Source organism: Panthera onca, chromosome C2, assembly GCF_046562875.1.
Source record: "Panthera onca isolate mPanOnc1 chromosome C2, mPanOnc1 haplotype 2, whole genome shotgun sequence".
Taxonomy (NCBI): Eukaryota; Metazoa; Chordata; class Mammalia; order Carnivora; family Felidae; genus Panthera; species Panthera onca.
The window spans coordinates 123728492-123744991 of NC_138347.1; the positions used below are offsets into that span (position 1 = coordinate 123728492).

A 16500-nucleotide genomic window follows, 5' to 3' on the forward strand; every position below is an offset into this window, starting at 1 on the left:
GTCACGGATGCTAGGATAAGCTGTGTAGCAATCACAAAACCTTGACATCATCCTTGACGTCTCTTTTTTGCACACACCAGTTCACTCCATTAAGAAATCCTATTGGCAGAAATTGATGAATCTTGACCTTCACCCCATGACCCTTGAGAAGTCTGGATTTATGGAGGTTTATGTGTGGGCAGAGAAAGACAGGCCACACTGGGGAAGCAAATTCACCAAGTAAATTATCTAAGAAGGTCTCGGGGGATAGAGCCTGAATTTCCAAGGTCTCAGGATTTTGCTCATTCCAAACAAATGGTCATTTGCAAGCCTTAATGCTATAGAGCTGTCTAAAATAGCCCTCCTTTCTCCCTTCCCCCATAATTGTATTAGCTGCAGGTCCCAGAAAGCCTTCCTCTACTCCTGTCTTGAGGTCTCAGAGCTCACCAGGGCAGGACTTAAGAATAGAGGTGTAAATTTGTCAGGAAAAGGGAAGCAGGGGCACAGTAAGAGAGTAAATCCTCATCTAACATGGCAGAAAGTCAATAGATAAATCAAGAAATCGCTATGTAAGCTTTTTTTTTTTTTTTTTTTTTTTTTTAGCGACAAGGGGGTAACCACCAGAAGAACTAAATGGAGGAACTCATATAAAGGGCCACGTGTGGGGAGCAAGGGAGAAGGGCTTGTTGCTTTCATTATAAGAACATTAGGTAACTTTATTTTGTAAAGAGTGTTCATGCATTACTTTGATACGTTTTTTAATTCGATCTTTTAAAAATACAGAAATAAAAATAAGAAAACGGAACACAAAACAAGAAAATAAAAAGCAAAGGGACACGCAACACAAAAAGGGCTAGCGGGTGAGAGCAGGACGGGGATTGGGGTGGGGCGGGAGGGCGGGGCCTAGAACGAAGGGGCGGGACGCAGTGCCTCGTTCCCCCTTAGGGACCGCCCCCACCGAGGGGGCGGGGCGCAGTGCTAAGTTTACCTCTGACTCCGCCCACGGCAGGGCGTCCGGGGAGCCCGGGGTCAAGTTAGCTTTAGACCCGCCCTACCCCCGCGCGGGGGGCGGGCCGGGCCGCGCTCCGCTCTCCGTAGCTCCCAGGCCGCAGAGGGCCTTGCGCAGCGACACCAGGCGTCGTCCCGCGCGGTCTTCGGGTGCAGGGCCGCGGGCGGGCCAAGCCGGATACCCCAGTCCTTGGCAGTCCCCCGAGGCTCACAGAGTGCTTCTGCGGAGCCTCGCCGCACGCAGGTAAGCGCCACCAGCCCGTTTTTGCCCTGGAGGGCGCCGGCCCACACCTGGGCGCTGTGGCTACAGGTGGCGGCGGGGTGCGGAGCCCGGCAGCAGTCCTTGGTGGGAGAGACTGTAGAACGCCTCCCCAGTACACCCGCGCACCGCGCATTCTCGCCGCAGCGTGGTGTAACCCCTAGAACCATTTGGCTCTGACCCGAACCCGGCAGACACGAGTTCGGATCCCACCTTTCCCACTCTGGCAGCCTGCGGAAACTTACCGTGTGCCACCGAGTGCCGGCCACTGGGCCAAGTGCTGGGCATACAGAAGTGGGCGAACGAACGTGGTGCCCGCTGCGGTGGAGCTCACAGTGTAGTGGGTAAGACCCCTGTAAGAGCTGTGAAGATAGAAAGTGCAGGTTGCAGGGGAGGATTTAACCGGCGGTCCCAAATGTGAAGGGTGCTGGAGCACAAACTTGAGCATGAGTCAATTCCAGGGTGGAGAACAACACAGCAGACACATTGTGTTAGGAGAGAACGTGGCTTGTATGTGGGGCCTGCCTTTAGAGAGCTGGGCGGGGGGAAGCCAATTCCTGAACTTTCTGCTCTATAAAATTGGGGGGGGGGGGTCTACGCATTGAAGACTGGGGCGTTGAATTTACATGACTGAGCGGTGTTCCCAGGTGTAAGTGAAGTACATTTGGAAACGTTTCTGAATGGAGCAGGATGCTGATCTGGACTAAAGAGTGTGCCAGCCTCTGAGCAAACACACTTCCCCTCTCCTGGAGTCCTGGTCCTTAGTCTGAGTAGAATCTCTCAAACAGCCTTTTCTCTAAAATGATGCTGTCTTTGGTGATTTATTCTGGAAACATTTAACTAGTACTCCCTTTTTATTGCTTCTGAGAGTTCAGTGAGAAATCTGCTTCCGGCCTGCCCTCCTAGAGCTCCTGTAGGGTGGGCCAGGTGAAGTAAACCGAGTTTCAGCCTGGTGGGCTCAGTGCTCTGGGAGTCATCAGAGGAGGGCTTCTGACACTCTGGCCTTGCTGGGGAGCGACCCTCTGCTTCTGGGGAGGTAACCATTTCTCAGAAAGCCTCACCTGTTACTGCCAGTTCCATGAGCCCCCAGAACTTAAGTCTCACACTCTGACAGAGCATATAGTTACATGCTCACTCTCATTGGTGGTGTCACCCCTGACAACTGGCCAAAAAACTCCCCCAGAGGACTTAAGCCTCTGATCCCTAGCTGAGGACCCCTCAGATCTTGAAACCCCAGGGATTTAAGATGGGGGTGGGGTGGGGTGGGCACTTCAGGAAACACCTGTTAGCCTCTTGGTGTGTTTTATTGGCTTGAATGATCCCAGTTTCTTCTTTGCCTCTGTTTACACTGTTGGTGTAGACTTTAGGATCTGCTCCATGAAAACTGGCTGGGAGGCCCAGAGAGTCAGGGGACACAGTTGAGAGAGGAGTCTGTCACTGTTTGTGGGTGGTGGTAATAAAAACAGGACCGATGTTAACAGAAGGGTGCTAGAGGAAGAGGGAGAGAGGGCTGTCTTTGCAAACCTCAGCAGTGCCAGCCATAGAGAAGGGAAGGGAAACACTAGGCCAGGCGGTCACAGACCTGGGTTCAGATTCTTACTTCTTATTTCCCAGCTCTGTGACCAACCCTGGGCAGGTCACTTATCTGATTGTGCAAGCTTAACAGTGGTTGGCATACAGTTGACCCTGAAGAAATATTAACTCCCTTCCTCTTCCCCTAAATGAACTAAATAGGAAGAGTAACAGTGTGCAGGGCAGAGGATTATTATGGGATTTAATGAGATAGTGTACCCAAAGTACATCGAGCAGTGCCTGACATGTAGGCAGTTACTACTACTGCTGCTGCTGTTATCTCTTATTTGGGACAAAAATTGGTGAAACAAGGCAGGGGGAGAGTGGAGGTGGGGGCGAGGGGGTGGCTCTGAGGGTCTGTGCAGGGTGATTAGCTGAGGAGCTGTGTTATCTGGGGCACTGGTTTTACCGCAAAACTTCAGCTGGGACCGGAGAAGGGAGTGTTCTGCATGATAAAAGGCCTCTTGGGGAGCCACTCTGTCCAGAGGCCTGGGGAGTTTGAGGTCTTTGAAGACTCTGGCCAAGGAAAGGCCCAGAAATTTATGGGTTAAGGGGGGGTGGGGGTGGGGACCAGAGTGTAAAAGATCTAAAATTGTCTCCTTCAGGTGCGTCTCTAACCCACAGCTCATTATGGGTCCCCTGTGAGGGGCTACCCCTGCCCCATCCTGCCCTGCCCTTCCCTTCATCTGGGTACAGTAATTGCCTGAGACTAGTTTAGAAGCTGGGGAATCCAATCCTGTAAATCTTGCATCCAGCAGAGTACTGGGCCCAGAATGAATGGTGAATGGACGAATGACTGAACATAAACTCACAAGGCAAAATTCTCTGTGTTAAAGTGTGTTGTTTAAAACAAAACAAAAAAAAAAAAAAAAGGAGTATACAGATAAGGCAAAATAGCTAGTGTTTTCAAGTCCTTGCTAAAGGCAAGTGCTTATTTTCATGTACACTGCAGTGTGGTGGTGAATGCTGCAGCTTTGGAGTCCGATTAAATTGCTTGTGTGACCTCCTGTGTGTCACAGAAGCACTCTAAAGCTCAGTTTTTGCATCCGGAACATGGGAGCCATGGTGTAGCCAGGGTGCAGGGATACAAGAGCATCTGGCTCCAAGGTCCCCAAACAGACCAGGCTGGGCCACTTACTGTTGACAGAATCCAAAGGCAGAGAGGAGTGGTGGTAACACAAGAAAGGAATTTATTTCAGTGACGCCAACACCAGGAAGACAGCAGACTAGGGTCTTGAAGATTGTTGCCCAAGTGCCAAAAATAGTTCCAGGTTTATATAAGGAAAATGTGGGATGAAGGTGGGTGGGTGTATGCAGGTGGTCAATTAAGGTCAAGTCCATTGTCCTGGGGTCAGTCACAGGGGGTCTTGCTGGCTCAGGTCATTCCTTATTGTTTGAGGGGGTAGGGTAGTCTTGGTTCCCATCAGGGGATGCTTTCCTGCAGGGTCCCTTGCCTCGTTAAGAGATAAGCTGGAAAGAAGAACTTAATTAGAAAGCTTGAGGTCAAAGGGAAAGTAATTGAAGTCCTCTTTCTATAGTACGTAACTCACAGGGCTGTTAGGAGTAGTAAGTAATGCTCGTGTATAAGTGTATAAAGTACAGTCTTCACTGCACAGACTGTGGTATAGTGAGTGCTCAATCACTAACGTTGCCATTATTATTTTTCTGTTTATCAATCCTCCAAATAATGTCCACCGTGATGTGGAAACAGAAGGCCACAGACATGGGTGTGTGGCATTAACTCTGAACTCAGTCCCATCTAGAAGCAAAGACTCTCTGCAGACTCTAACCAGACAACGTGTATGAAATTAAGTCAACTTTATGTGCATTTCACTCATTACTTAAAGCCTTTGACTATATGAAATCTTAAAAGGAAAAAACCCTACAAAATTATAATTTATGTGCCTTTCAAGTTCAAGTGTTTTATCATCCAGATAAATCTTCCATGCCTCTATGTTAAATCACTTTGGGCTGTCGAAGCTCTTAAATAAAGTGGCTTGTCCTGACCAGTGTCTGTCTTTGCTCGTTTATCATAGTTCCCTGGTGAAGACAGATGTATCCCATTTTGCAGGACAGGCCTCGGGATGGCAGCTTCTACCCCACTGTTTCAGCCATGCAGTTCTGCGTGGTGCTGTTTAACAAACCACGGTGGACTTAGGGTTCCCTCATCATTGTCTCTCTCACGTGCACGTAGACCCGTAGCAGCAATCTGGGAAATAGGAATAGAAAGGCATTCATTCTGTTGCTAGTATGAATCTGGGGAAATCTAAGGTTCTCAGGGATGGGATTTTGCATGCAGGGGCCTTGGATGAGGGTGACAGTGTCTTCTGGAAGTGAGAGCTTTCACCTAGGAGCACCATCTCTGGGCCTGGCCTCCTGTGCAGTGTAGTTCTAATCTGCATCTCTGTGCCTCCCCGCTGTCCCTGCCTCTGCCCAGAGCCGCCCCTAAAGCTAGAATCTCTGGAGCAGCTGCGGAAGCCCTGCCCATTGCAGGGAAGCCGTTCTGAATCCACTCTTCCTTCCCACAGTCCTGATGGGCACCTGTGCCGGCCATGCCCTTCTCCAGCTGACCTGGACTGGGCTGTGAGCACTTCTGCAGCTATTGGACCAGGTGTTCTTGGGGCCCACCACCGTGCCTGGCTCGTTGTCCTCCCTCCCTCCTTTCTTTCCTTCCTTCCTTCCTTCCTTCCTTCCTTCCTTCCTTCCATAAATCCTTCAGGCAATGTCCCGGGGATTAGAATGCCGAGCCAAAATGACACAGTCTCAACCCTCATGTGGCCCATAGACATCATGAGACAGGTTATAAAGACAGACAGAATTAAGCACATGAACACACACAATGTCATGTTATAAACTGGATTGACTATTGTCAAGGAGAAGTCTGGCCTGCCACAAGAATGTGGAAAGGTGGAACGGATACAGAAATAAAGTCTCTATCGATATAACATATGGCCATAAATGTTGGTTGGAGGCTCATGCTCATTTATAGACCTTTGAAGACCATTGGGTGGTATTTTTCTATGAATTCTGGTAAACAGTGTTTTATGCTGCCAAGGTAATCTTGTAAGAATGTGTACTTTAAAAAAGAATTGCAGGGGGCACCTGGGTGGCTCAGTTGGTTAAGCATCTGACTTCAGCTCAGGTCATGATCTCACGGTTTGTGGGTTCGAGCCCTGCGTCAGGCTCTGTGCTGACAGCTTGGAGCCTGGAGCCTGCTTTGGATTCTGTGTCTCCCCTCTCTCTGCCCCTCCCATGCCCATGCTCTGTCTCTCAATAATAAACATTAAGAAAAAAAAAATTTTTTTTAAAGGAATTTCAGGACGCCTGGGGTGGCACAGTTGGTTGAGCGTCCAACTCTTGGTTCAGCTTAGGTCATGATCTCACGGTTCGTGAGTTCGAGCCCCGCATCAGGCTCTACACTGACAGCAGAGCCTGCTTGGGGTTCTCTCTTTCTGCCCCCGCCCCCTGCTTCTCAAAAATAAATAAACTTAAAACCAAAGTAATTGCGCTTTAGCTTCGAAATGGGAGAAGAATTCTCATGTTCAATTTATTTAACCCTTTGGAGTTTGCAGAGCCCCTCCTTGGATGTTGTCTCATTGGGTGCACCAGTTAGCCTCACACATCTACTGGGTAGTGACAGCAGTCAGGCCATCTGGCTCACCGGAGGGTAAATCTGGGAGATGGGCCCTGGAGCCCTCTCCCTTCTGAGTGACAGGGTCTATCTGAAAGTCTGTTTTTTCCTTCCTTGATACCCCTGGGCACACAGGCTAAGGTTCCAGCATAGATTTTATCCAGTTGGAGCTAGTGCTGTCCCAGCACAGTCACTCGAGAGGAACCTCCTCCAGAGGGACACCGTGCCTGCCTTCAGTCCCATTCAGTTCCAATGAGAGCAAGGAGAAAATAACACTAACAGCACGGTTTCAAATAAGACATGATCCAAACAGCCCCAGGAAACATTCTGTCTTCAGGACTGAATATTACTAGAGAGTTATTATATTTGTTTGGCCAGAGCTGAGGGCAAAATACATCTTCGATCCCCACCAGTCTCAGACGTGGACCTTATTACAGGAGATGAGCTACCATCTTCCCCGAAGCAAAGGAAGGCAACTAGCATTGCTGTGCAGAAACTGAGAAGGTCAGTCTTGGTGGGGTGGGTGTGACTGCCGTATTCGCAGGGCACAGCTTTAATAGGATCGTAATCCTGTGGCCCTGAGCCATGGAGAAAAGAAGTGGCTCTGGAAATCTCCCTCCCATAAGGATGGCACTCAGTGACAGTGTTTATTCCCCTTGGAAGTGCATGTTAAGTGGTAAGTATTTATGAAAAAAGGCTCTGGGGAGTAAATGTGTCCATCAGTCAATGTGGAACTTTTCAGAGCTCCTAAGATGGTTTGAAATTAGAGCTAATCTTCCCGCCTTTCCCCTTCCGTCTTTCCTCCTCCCTTGCTTCCTCCTATAAAAGTGAACCGTTAAGGCAGGACACAGCCCAGGGAGGAGTGTTGGAACTGACTTGCAGAAGCAGAGTTAACATTATTAAAGACAGACATGTAAGGGTTTAGTGCCTCGATTCTGGTCCTTGCCACCTCCTCCCGGTGTTTAACAGAGAAGAGTGGGGAGCAAGGCCGACCAACACAGTTCAGCCTAATTACATCCTAACCACAGCCATCAACGGCTCTGCTATCAGCTAGTCTGTTCGCTGAAAAGCTTTTGCAATTGAGGAGGGAAAAGAATGATGAGAACAAGCGTGGAACTCACCCGAATTCTGGCCGAGTAAGTTGCTTGTGGGAGAGAGTGAATGGCAGTGTCATGAAGGGGACCACACCACGCCAGGCAAAGAGCGGGCTTTCAAAGGCTAGAAGTCTCTCTGTGAGCAGGTGCTCATTAGGGCAGAATGCCTGTTGCATGAATTAGTGTGTGGGAGTCTAAATTGAAATTGCTATCCACTTTCAAATGTTCGTTTTAGAGATCAGAAGTAGGTGTTTGTGTTTACTGCATGGACCCTAGGCATAGTATCAAAGACTGCTTTGCATTTTGGTTCTCTGTCTGGTCTTCTTCTGTGTAAGTTTTAAAATGCTGTTGTTGGTCAAGCTTGTCTTAATCTTTGTATGTATGAGAAAAAGGATGCCAGTGTTTCATCCACTTTGTATTTTGGGAGTAATCAAAGGACTGCAGATGATAAAGGTAGGGGGGCTGCCTGTTGCAGGGGTCGCTGAAGTGCTACCAATACTTTGGCTTCCTCTGGGATTCTGTCTTAAAAAAATAATTTGAAAAGTGAAAAAACCTGCTGTATAAAGATGCATCATTATTTATAATGGGGAAAACTTAGATGTGACCCAAGGGGTGCCTGGGTGGCTCAGTAGGTTCAATGTCTGACTTTACGGCTCAGGTCATGATCTCAGGGTTCCTGAGTTCAAGCCCCACGGTCAGGCTCTGTGCTGACAGCTTGGAGCCAGGAGCCTGCTTCAGATTCGGTGTCTCCCTCTCTCTCCGCCCCTCCCCCACTCGTGTGTGCTCTCTCTCAAAAATAAATAAACATTAAAAAAATTTTTTAGAAGTGACCTGAATATATAGTATAGGAGGGTATATTCAAATTACCAAAAATTAGGTTGATGGAATATTATGCAGTATTTAGAACTAAGAAGATTAGTAACTTGGGAAGTCATTCTGTGCTCAGCGAAAGGAATGCTATTACATTAAGTGCACATTCAGGGAAACAGTCTGCAAGGGATGCCTCGAAGGGAAAAAGAATTGCATTGCAGCAGTGGAAGTAGGAATAATTTTTTTTCACATTTCAAACTTTGTATATTGTACTTTTACTCTCCTTTAAAAAAAAATCCTGAAACAAGCCAAGTTAAATAATGATCTTCATGTTGTTTGCAGTTTTAAGGGCACTACGTTTATGGCCTTATCCTGATTAAATCTTTCAATCAATAGTTCCTAAAGCCAGGGTTGGCTCCCTGCCTCCATGTCTCTGGTCAAAGGACATACTCTGGGTCCACTATCTAAATGGCCTGCAGATGCGCTCGCTCTGGCGTGTAGATTCAGATTCTCAGGGTTTTTAAGCTGAAGAAGCTACCGCCCCTCCCCACCTTGTAACTTCATATCCTTCTGCTGGCCTCCCGGTCTTCACTGGTGGGGTGAGGGTAGGGGATTTGGGTCTGCAACCTTTGAGGACCTTGCTGGAAAAGTTTTAGGCATCTCTGCCCACAACACGCACACACACACACACACACACACTTCAGGTCAGCCCTTGTCTGGAGCAGCCCGGATGTCACTCTGGCTTCTTGTCACCACTCAGGCCTTGGTACTCCAGTATCTTTGGGACTAGTTTGTTGTGTGTGTGTGTGTTTTGTTTTCGGTTTTTTGGTTTTTTTTTTAGTTTTTATTTATTTATTGTGAAAGACAACGAGCAAACAGGGGAGGTGCAGACAGAGAGAGGGAGAGAGAGAATCCCAAGCAGGCTCTGTATTGTCAGCAGAGAGCCGTGCAGAGCTCAAACTCACAAATCGTGAGATTATGACCTGAGTTGAAACCAAGAGTCAGAAGCTTAACCGACTGAGCCACCCAGGTGCTCCTGGGGCTAGGTTTTATATTCTTAATATCTGCTCTCCCTGTGTTGGCCCCAAACCCATGTATCCTCTCTGCCTAGTGCTGGCAAGGGCCTAGCAGCAGTTCTCGAACTCATTCAGTTGGCCATACAATGGGACATCATAATACGCATCTTTATCTGAGACAAGAATTTGAGCGTGGTGATTGATTTGGGAGGACATCCCATGAAGCACTAGCAGGAAATAGGGAAATGAGCCAGAGAAGGACATCACTGAGCAGGTCACCAGTGTGGACCGCTGGAGTTTACATCTGCTGGGAATCTCTCACAGACAGTGTGAAGCCCGCATCCCAGAGTTAGTTTCTTGTGGGGCTTGGGACTGAGACTGTACCACCACTGCTGTCCGTCATTGGTTGGGCGTTGCTCCTTACGTGGGGTTAATTCTCTAGGACTTCTGGCAGCTTCCCGTCCCCAGGTGAAACTCCAGGGCAAAGGGATGCGGATGGTAGCACGTGTAAATCAAGCTGGTGCGCCCTAAAACAGTTGAGGCCTGAATGCTCAGAGCACAGCACTGACAGTGTCTGCTGTGACCCTCTTCCCTGATCACCTTGAACATTATCAGTGTACTAAATTGAACAGAACCAAGTTCAGAATTCCGTGCTGAATCAGAGACCCTTTTATACTAAATGGAAGAGTGCATTAAGGAGCAAGCAAAACCCCAAAAGTCTATGAAAAATTGTGGAAAGAAGTCTTTAAACAAGAAAAGTATCACCATATCTTTCCCTGTGAGCTGGGATAGCCTATTAATATTTGATTTAAGTGGCAGAATGCTAGTGTTCACAGCTGTACAGTGTGAGCCCCAACATTTGAAAAGAGGGCTCGAATGTGTAATAAGATTGATCTTTATTGTGGCAGTGTTTCCACCTTTGTTGTGCCTTGACTGTTTTCTGTTATTTCTCAAGTGCATTAAGATGATCTTAAAAGAAAAATTCATTGGGAGACAACATTTAAGCTCATTTGTCAACCCACGATTATATCTCCAGTGCTGTGTTTTAATATTAATACTGAATTCGCCATACTGACAGTAATACCAAAGGATGGGAGAGAATTTCTGTAGTGATGGCGTTCGGCACTGTGATAAATGTTTTGTAGTCATTGCCTTTATGTAGAAACATTCTATCTCCAATTAAAGATTTAGTAAGCTCTTCATCAAAACATCTATTCACAATTGAGGCGTACAAAATGGTTGTGCTGACATTTCAACTTAATGCACTCTGTAGTTTTGTGGGTCTCAATCCATTTAATATGCTTGTTTTTTTTTCTATGCACGGAAGAGGAATAGTGGCAGAAATTTGGGGGCATAATGCAGATTCTAGAAACCGTTTCCATGTACTTATCATTACCAACTCCACTGGAATATTTATCACTACAAACGAAGGCCTTACTACTCCAAGAGGTGATTTAAAATTGTTCCTGTAGCAAGCTCAGTAGGGCTTCGGAGCTAAACCCTTTGAGTTATGGGCATGTTAGAATTTGTGTGGAAAAGATTCCGGATTCGAGTGTTCTAGAGGAATGAGGCCATTTCCCTTGAAGCTATGGTTCAACATGCATTCTGCCAAGAATGAGATGGAGAATCCCAATGTTTATGTCCTGTTCCCGCGTCCTGCGTGCATGGCAGACATCGCTCCTGCATCCTCCTGCATGCTCCTCCGTAAAGTGCTCCCTGCAGCTCATCAGACCCGGCTCACTGGGGGAAGCCTGTGGACTCCCAGCGCTCTTGCACACCTTTTTACTCATCCTTGTCATTGCTTTGGATGGCCGGCCAAGGAAATCTTTCATAGTCCCGCTACAAAAGAGAAAGAAAAAAAAATGCAAGAGGCAGTTGGTTTGATTACCTTGTGCCTTTTTATTCATGTCTCTGTCGTGCGGATGGTGGTTACTCAGTTCCTCCATGGTAGTCGCCTTTGCCTTTTCCCTTCTACCACATGCATTTGATGTGCTTCCTTTCTTCCTTTTTTTTCCCTTTCGTGTTTCTCAGAAGATAAAGCAGGGAGGTCCACATTATTTGCTATTCGATTGAAGTAATTTGTATTAATGGGAATGCATTGAGATTTTAATTTTTTTTTTCCCTACCACTTGGGAAAGACTGCTCTGCTGTAGGTTACCGGTGACTGACACGTTGCCAGGTCTTCTGCGCTTTCCCTGTACATGTCTTCTATACAACATTGAGGCCTCTGACCAGGCTCAGCTCTTGAACCCTTCTTTCTTGGATTTTCCTCCTTCCTGCCTGATTGCCTCTTCTTTGATCTCTCTACCCGCTGCCTTTCCTCTGCTGGCATTTTCAGGGGGACAGCCCGAGGGTTCTCCCCTTGGTCTCCTCTTGTCCGTGCACTCCACCTGAATAATTTCATCCATGCCCCTGGTTTTTAACTATCACCTTTACATAGATGCCTCTTGCGTCCTCATCTTCGTGCACCCCCTCTCTGCCCAGACCTTCAGCCTGCTGAGTGGGGCCTCTTGTGATTCCCATTGGCATCCAGAGTCAGCATCTTGCACTTGTTCTAGATGATTCCTATTTTCACAGGGCCAGCCAAACACTTGCCCCTCTCAGGTTGTTTCTGCTACCTCCTCAGGTCAAGTGTTGTGAGTTTGTCTGAAAACTTCCATCTTGGAAAATGAAGCGTCACACAGGGGCACAAACCAAGAGCTCCTCCTCAATGCTTAGGGGCCTAAAAGCAAACAGTCATTTAATTAGCATCTCTCACAGTTCCAGGTGTTCACTGGACTCAGCTAGGCAGGTCTCACTCTGGGTCTCTCATTCAGTGGCAGTTAGATGGTAGCAGGGGCTGGAGCCATCTCAAGGCCTGGTGGCCGGGACCTGAGCCAGGCTGTTGGCTGGAACATGTTGTCATATGGCCTGGGTTCCTCACAGCATGGCAGCTGGGTTCTGAGACCGGGTATCCCAGGGGGCCACCTTCAGAAGTCTCATAATGTCACTTTTGCCCTATTTACCATCGCTCCCAGCTTCAAGGGGATGGAACATAGACCCACCTCTTGATGGAAGACCTGTCACATGATGGCTATGCTGGAAAATACGTTGTGCCACGGTCCCCACACAGGTGTGACTGTTCCTTTGAGAACTACCTGCAATGTCGCAGTTTTCTGTTTTGTTTAAAAATTTTCTTGAGTAGGTGACATGTTCACATGGTTGGAAAGTTCAGAAAAAATAAGTGTAAATGTATACTCTGAAAATATTCTTTCTCATCCCGAATGCCTGCCTCCCCATAGACAGCCACACTGCTCTGTTGCTTTATATTCTTTCAGCATTTATAGGTATTTTTATATTTCTGTTCTGTGCTTTGCTTTTTTGTGTCTCCTTAACAATATATCTGGGAGAGATTTCCTTATCAGTACACAGAGAGCTGTCTTGTTTTCCCTCCTTCCCTTCGCTCTCTCTCTTTCTCTCTCTCTCTCTCTCTCACACACACACACACACACACACACACACACACACACACACACAGATGCAGAGTATTGTACTCTGTGCCTTTACCTTAGTTTACTTAATTAGTTCTCTATTGGTGGGCACCAGGCAAGTGCAGGCATTACCGCAGTCAAATATGCCATCCTTCAGGTGAGAGAATGTACTGGAAGCCTTCCTTGAGAGCTGTGGGCAATTTTGTGCATCCTCCTCCTATCCACCTCTCCTCTCATCCCATCATGGCATTTCCCCTGCCTCCTCTCCTGGACTGTGGCCACCGTCGCTCGTTTCTGCTCTACCTAGTACAGGGCGCTCTGTGTCCACACCATACAGAGGTGGCCTGTACTGAAGAGCCGGGAAGAAGGAAGAGCAGGGGTAGGTGATTAAGTATAGGGGTGCTCTGTGTTCCCCTCCTCTAATTTCACTTGTGGCCACATCTCCTAGTTCCTGTTATCACTCCAGCCTGTCCCCGAAACTGAAATCAGGTCCCATTCTGTTTTGCTTGGTCTTGTGGGTTCAGGCCCAAGCCGGGCCAGCCCAGAACCACTCTCTGACAGCTTGTCTTATCCAAAAGTAGCACCAGCAGGGGTCATTGGGGGAAAGTGTGGGTGGTGGTCATCATATAGTACTAAGATATATCATTGATGAGTTACTGTCCTATAGAAATCCAGCAAAACAGAATTCTTCCCTTGTTGAGGAAATATGCTTAAATCACATACTTTTTCTGTTTCTGTTAGGAAATGCATGCCTTAAGGAAAACACACTGTTTTTGTTAAATTAAGAAGGCCAAACTTGACCCTCCACAAGGAAGATTGACAGTTGTGCTATGGCTTAAAAGAAAGCTCTCTGGGATGGTGTATGTTTAGAATTTTTTGTAAGGAATAGAAACTTCTTTCAAATTATGTTAAAGCTAGGAGTATGGCGATAATAGACAAGTTTCAGGGTATCAGGCACAGCTGGATCCAGGTGCTCAGAGGATGGCACTAGGAATCTCACCCTGTCTCTCTTTCAGCTCTTTCTACCACTGTACTGGCTTCACTCTCTAAGGTAGGGATGATGACAATTCCAGGTTTATGTGGAGTTTATAACTCCTGATTTCAGAAGAAGACACTCTTTTCTCCAACGTCCACAGCAAAGGGGCTCTGATTTGTCCATTTGTCTCCTGTAATAGTTGCTTTTCTAGGAAGTTAGTTTCCTTAGCATCTTGATAGACTTTCCAGAATCCTAAGGAGCTGTGGGAGAGCAGGTTTCAAAACAAAGGGATGCAGGACCAACACATGGAGCTGCCCACTGCAGATGGTAATTCAGAATTAGAATTTCAGCTTGTAAAGAATACCTGAATTGGGGGCGCCTGTGTGGCTCAGTCGGTTGAGTGTCCGACTCTGGCTCAGGTCATGATCTCACAGCTTGTAGGTTCGAGCCCCACGTCGAGCTCTGTGCTGACAGCTTGGAGCCTGGGGCCTGCTTTGGATTCTGTGTCTTCCTCTCTCTCTGCCCCTCCCCTGCTCATGCCTTGTCTCTCCTGTCTCAAAAAATAAATAAGCATTAAAAAAAAAAAAATACCTGAATTGGAGGTCATAGGTCTAGGAGTCAAGAAAAGGTTCATTGTCCTAATCTCTCTACTTTTGTATATGTTTGAAAATTTCTGTATAAAAATTGCATTAAAAAACAAGAGGAGAGGGGCACCTAAGTGGTTCAGTTGGTTAAGTGTCTGATTCTTGATTTCGGCTCAGGTCATGATCTCAGGGTTTGTGAGATCAAACCCTGCATCAGGCTCCTCACTGACAGCATGGAGCCTGCTTGGGATTCTCTCTCTCCCCTCTCTCTGCCCCTCCCTCTGCTCACACACACGTGCACCCCCCCCCTCTTGAAATAAATAAACATTTATTTAAAAAAAAAAAAAAAGCTTTTTTTCTACCCTGGTTTAGGAATTCCCAACAAACAATACTATACATCCATATATGTTTATTATCTGATTTTCTGACACCCTGTTTTTCTTTTCATTGTACAAAGAAACTTTAATCTTTATTTCCCTCTAAGCTGGGAATTGGAGGGGAAACACAATAGTAGGCCAACTATTGTGTGGTGTGCTGGGAGGGGGTTTGGTGTAAGTCAGTAAAGTGCCCTTACATCCATATGTCCATGGTTCCTAGGACAAAAGCCTTAGAAAATTCCATCCAGGAGAGAGAGGGATGTCCATGCCATGACCAAGTCATCATCTCTCCCTTTCATGGTCAGTACTTGAGTCTTGGTCAGTGTGGACAGACCAGGTGAAGGTTCATGGGGTCCTTAACCTTGTGATCCATGTCCATTGTTAGGGGAAGGCCCAGATCCTCAGGTGGTCATAGACTGGCTGCTAGAAGACATCTTCGTGTGTAGATAGCCTTTTCTTTTCATAGGTGAGGAAACAGGACAGAGAAGTTAAGTGGCTTGCCCAAGGTCACACAGCAAATCAGCAAGAGCAGAGCTTAGTTGGAGTTCCCATAATCTCACTCCTCAGTCTAGTGCCATTTAATAGCTGTGTGACCTTGAGTAAACCCCATTACCTCCCTGTGCTTCAGTCTCCTTACTTGTGATGATGGACAGAATAATGGCCTTCCAAAAAGTCTATGTCCTAATCTCTGGAACCCATGAATAAGTTCGATTACATGGCATGGGGGAATTAAGGTTGCTAATGAGCTGACCTTATCTTGGATTATCCAGATGGGATTGATGTAGTCATAAATGTTCTTGTAAGTGAAAGCGGAGGGCAGGAGAGTTAGACTGATGCACTGTGAAAAGGACTAGGCCAGCCATGAATAGCTTTGAAGATGGAAGGGGGGCATGAACTAAGGAATGTGACAGCTGAAAAAGGTAAGAAGAATCTGAAAGCTGGAAAAGGTAAGAAGTGGATTCTTCCCTCGAGCTCCTGAAAGGAGTTCAGCCCTGCTGACACCTTAATTTTAGCTGGTGAGACCCCTTTGGACTTTTGAGCTCCAGAACTGTAAAATAATAAAATGCATGTTGTGTTTAGCCACTAAGTTTGGGGTAATTTGTTACAACAGCAACAGGAAACTACTACATCTCCAAAGGGGGATAGTCATACCTGTCTCAAAAAACTGCAGCATGGAGTCGGAGAGATAAAGTTTGAAAATTACCCAGCAAATCTCCTGGAATGTAGTCGGTGCTTGATGAATAGTAATGTTGATGGCAGGCAGTGGTAGTGCTGGGCAGTGGTGACCATTATTTCAGAATGAAGGGGGAATAGTTGATGGCAGGTGTCTTTGAGGAACCAAGGTTGGTGCCTCTGAGATAAGGTTCAGGGCTATTAGGTCAGTAGGAGATACCAGATGACCCAGGTAGGTGGTCAAAGGCCCCCTCACAGGGACTTCTACTCTGATCGTCCACAGGCCTCCCTCCTCCACTTCTGCAGCCCTTCATCTGGCAACGCCATCCTGCATTGAGGGAGCAGGAGCTAGGAAAGGACTGACCCTGTGACCTCTTCCATCAGGGGAAGCCCTACCTCAGAGATCTGGTAGGATAGGGCCTCTCTCGGCCTGCCCCTCACACCCTAATGCCTCTGGCTGCCCTGTGGCCTCAAAGGTTAGTACTGCCACAGTGTCGGCAGCTGAACTTGAATGAGCTTGCTGTGGCCCAGGCAGTTTGCTAGGCACTCTC

General features: G+C 47.2%; 1 protein-coding gene across 6 annotated transcripts in view; it reads left to right on the top strand.

Annotated features, from left to right (window-relative positions):
- The first annotated feature begins 1014 nt into the window (after positions 1-1014).
- NMNAT3 (nicotinamide nucleotide adenylyltransferase 3) overlaps positions 1015-16500 on the top strand; it is a 115285-nt gene continuing 99799 nt past the window's right edge. For 2 of the 6 annotated variants that reach the window (XM_078432297.2, XM_078432298.2), the window contains exon 1: positions 1021-1231. The gene's annotated coding sequence lies outside the window, so the exon portion shown is untranslated. Of the gene's footprint in view, positions 1232-16500 lie in introns of all 6 variants that reach the window. The other 4 variants (XM_078432295.2, XM_078432299.2, XM_078432296.2 and 1 more) reach the window with 3 other exon arrangements.